Here is a 4,664-nt window from a genome sequence, read left to right on the forward strand (position 1 = left end):
GGGGGGGGGGGGGGTTTAAAATGAGAAAAACTTCCTTTTTTGTAAAAATGAGAATTAATCTGGACCGCCTATTAAGATTCATTAATATAATGATTGAAGTTTTTTATAAAAAAAAATATAGGATCAATTTTATAATTATTACAAACTTTAAAGTTTGTAATATTTTTAAAATGAATCACATCATTTTTTTTTTAATTTTCCAGCAACATCAACTGTTATATATTTAGATGGATGGATCATATTATTCACTTGAATCACAAGTCATTGGTTAGGGCCCTTCCTCTTTTAACGTACTAATACTAAAAAGTAACTTATAACATTCGTAGACGCACACAAATCAAGTTGGGTGCCCATTGGATTGGATAGAACATTCCCCTTGCAGGGATAAAATCATGAATGGCATATTACAAGGGCCAAATCAACTGATCTATTCATTTGAATTTCATATTACGAAGATCAATCTGGTTTCGAAACTCAACATCAAGTTGTATACTTCTATAGTTAAAGAGCCCAATTCAAACACAAACTCTTTATATTCGTAACAGGAATCAAATACATACTGACCTGCTAGAAGCAAATCTTCCCTAGACTGATCAATGTCCTATGGCTGATTCATTTCAATTTTATTTTATTTATAATAAGGTATGATCTTGATAAGTTACACTCTCTTTTTTGTTCTTCTCCTTTAATTTCCCCTATCATGAATGTGATCAATGGTAGAGAGGCTTTCGGGCATCTTTTTCCAGAAGTGCAGTGATAGGGCTGCAATCTAAGACAACCCCACGTATTGCTCTGACATGAACTCCAAAGATATGCATATTTGCATGGGCTTGAATATGTTCTTTCTTCTAAAATCTACCAAATGCTTCCATTTTTGTGGTTGTTTCTTCTCATGAAATATATCTTACTTTGATCTTATCTCTTTTATCTTTGATTCTTTTCTTTTGTTACTTGCTTCCAGCCTGGCCTTGTAAAGTTTAATTTTGAACAAAGAATATTTTGAAATGTTGTGAATGCAATGAATTTTTTTGGCGACGAGTAAAACCCGCAGTCACCACTTGAGTGTGTATATTGGGTAAACCTTACTTCTGTGTAATAGCAGGCAGATCACATAGGAGAGGTAAACTGCACTAGCTAGGAAGACTTTATGGGACGGGTCAGACTAAGAGAGTATTGACAAGAATTTAATTTGTGATATTTTGATATGAGAATCATACTTTGCCTACTCGGTCACCCTTTTGGGTTGTATGCAATGGACTTTTGTTTTAGAGGGTGCAGTGGGGGAAGGGATGATACCATAGGTTGTTATGGTTGGTGGTGTATGTATATGTATGCAATAATGTACTTGTTTTTTGTGACGGTAACCCACAAACACTATCTTAAGGTGTGTACTTGATAAATCCCGCTCCGACATGTGTCTATAAATCACACAGAAAAAATAAATTGCAGTAAGGTAACCTTGTGTAACATGTTTGACGGAGAAAGTGTTAGCAAGAATGGCATGCTTCATTTATTCGGCTATACCTTTCGAGGCATGCAATGGACTTTTGTTTTAGGGCAAAAACTTGTGTAAGACCGTTTCACGACTCTCAATCCATGAGACAGGGGTGAGATCTTTAATTAATGAGGTCAAAGATTCAACCCATTAATCAAAGATTTGACCGACTAATTAAACCCGTCTCACAAATTAAGACCCGTGAGACGGTCTCACACATACAAGTGTTACCCTTGCTTTAGGTGGGTATGTTGGAGTGGGGGAGGGGATGATACCATATATTGGGTTTATCGAGGCAAACCCCACTCCTCTTCCGAGTATGTGAGTAAACCCTAGCCCTGTGATCCTAGCCGGCAAAGGACCACAAGGAGGTTAACCAGCCTAGGTTGCCCATAGCTGACCGGCTCAAACCCGGGTGGCAGACGATTTCGAACTCAGGACCTCACGGCCGCGAGCGTCTTGGTCTTGCCACTCAGGCTGCCCTTACGGGCTCCGAGTATGTGAGTAAACTCTAGCCCTGTGATCCTAGCCAATACCATATATGTTGTTATGGTTGGTGGGGTATGTATATGTATTATCGAGTGTGTGAGACATTATAGAATATATGTGTTGGGAGGGGGAGGCCCTGCATGCCAACCAAAATTATATTCTTGATTTTATTGAAAAGGAACAAGAAACGACGCAGCAAAGGAGATGAGGGCATTATTCCCTCCTTGAACTTGTACCTCCGATCCAATGAAACAACAACAAACTATCTACCCAATAATATGCTTCATTCTTTGCCTGAAAAAATGTGACTGAACGGATAAAACATGATTCTCGTATCAAAATATCAAGATAGAACATAATTTTCGTATCAGAAGATTATAAGTCTGATTCTTACTAACACTTTAACTTCTCGATCGAACATGTCACATAATGACTGTGAACTTTTCTTGTCACCAGAATAGTTTGCTTCTTTCCAAAGCCTTAATTAGGGCTAGCTTTAGGGTTGGGTAGCCAGCAACCAGCATAACTATGTTTGTTGTGTAATAATATAACATATATGCAATTATGCAGGAATGATTACAAAATTTCAATTGCTAAAGAATTTTAAAACAAAAAATATACCTATAATAATTCGTAGGGAACCTGATCCAATTTCTTGATTTGACATGTGGAATATAATCAACATAGTTGCAACAAATGAACAAAATTAGATAATCAATATATATATATATATATATATATATATATATATATATATATATATATATATATATCAATATGAACAAAATTCCTGTAAAAATTGGAATAATTTCATTGGCTAGAAACAAAGAACAAAAGGGAAAACATGATAGTATTTTTAAAATTAATACCGTAAATCGAACAAAATTTCACGTTGCATTCGCTGATATATGTTACAGTGCATTTAACTTTAGAACACTTTTACAAACTTTGAGTGTTTTGTAACATATCAACAAATACACTCTGCACCGTAATAATTACAAAAATGTCATCATATTTTTTGTCTTTTTTCTTCTTATTTTCCACCCATTAATCAACCTAGATTGATGTGTATGTGACTCTCATGGAGTGGTTAACTAATTAAAAAGTGAACTAAATTTTCTCATGGGCATTTTTATTTCTATTTTTTATAATACATAAGATTTCATGAAAGTTGAATGTATATGTTAATTAATGCTGATAGTATGAGTATAATCATGTATATATACTATTTTTTTGTTGTACAAATTACCATCAAAATTGATCTGTACAAGTAATATTTAATATAATAAGATGCATCAAACATAATTGTATTTTTCTTTAACCTTTTGTGTGTGTTGGGGNGGGGGGGGGGGGGGGGGGGTGAGTGATAGGTTTTCAGGTGACTTGTTGAGAGCCAAGAACCATTCATAAGCAGTTACCATCACATAAACTTTTTCCTATTTTCAATATAATTCTACATTTTTGAAAAAATAATAAAAATAAATTGTAAAATAATTTTTTCAATAATATCACATCATTTGTAAGAGTCTCGATCATATTTTCGGAGAATCAAACAATAATATTCTTTTAGATAGATTATGTAATATTAATGTGTATGCAACATGAATCAAATCCGATTGTTTTCAAGTGTTGATGATTAGAAGAGCATATTATATTGGCCTATTGGGTATTCCCTTAAAATATAATCATTCCTCATGAGTTTTGGATCTAATCTGATCTGGACAAATGAAAGCACCAGAACATTGCCAAATAATGTTTCCAACTTTTCATGTGATTATGACATTTGCGTTTGCTCCTCCTACGTAAGTAAAACTCATCATGCATGCTTGTCTGTGCATTACAACCAACACTACAGAATATAGAATGAAACATGAGTGTTGCATCAAATTAAAATTCGATTTTTGTCAATATTTTTTCGGTCGAGTCCATTGATCTTTTTAGTGTGATATATTTTTTTTTTGTGTGGTTTGTAAGCAGGCATGGTCGTCCTATCATTTTGTAAGCCCGGGAAATTGAAAAAAAAAAAAAAAAAAGAAGGTGCAGTCTACCCTTGTCCATGACCGACCCTATTTGTAAATTATTATACAGAAGTAACGAGGCAAAAAAAAAAAAAAAATATATATATATATATATATATATATATATATATATATATATATAGAATGCAGTGCACTCTGAAACTCCTCCTGCTAACTCATTCTCTTTTTCATTATCTAGATTTTCTTTCTCGTTATCTAGAGTGAGTTTGGATGGATTTCTGCAATTCCCAGCCTCCATGGAAACTCGAGATTAGATAGTATATGAAAAATATTTGGGGTTCTGGTCCCATGCATGACTATTATGCCCATCTTAAATTTGGTCATCAACTATCAATAATTAAGATGACAAAATTGTTGCTAAATTGAAAGTCATGTATTAAAATTGTAAATTTTGATTTACGAGAAAGTCTGTAGCAACTACATGAAGATGTGTTTTGAATGAAGATCACTTTGTGACCTGTTTAGCAAAAGACCACAAAAAGGTAAATCAATCTCAGTTGCCCATAAATAACTGTCTCAAACAAGGACAATAAGACCGTCACAGGGAATTCAATTTAATTGTCAAACTAATTGTCCAACCAACTCATGTGAACTTGGCCCCTAATAGTTGAGAACTAAATTTGAGACAACGATCATAGTCA

This window comes from Ipomoea triloba, chromosome 7, assembly GCF_003576645.1.
Source record: "Ipomoea triloba cultivar NCNSP0323 chromosome 7, ASM357664v1".
NCBI classification, from domain to species: domain Eukaryota; kingdom Viridiplantae; phylum Streptophyta; class Magnoliopsida; order Solanales; family Convolvulaceae; genus Ipomoea; species Ipomoea triloba.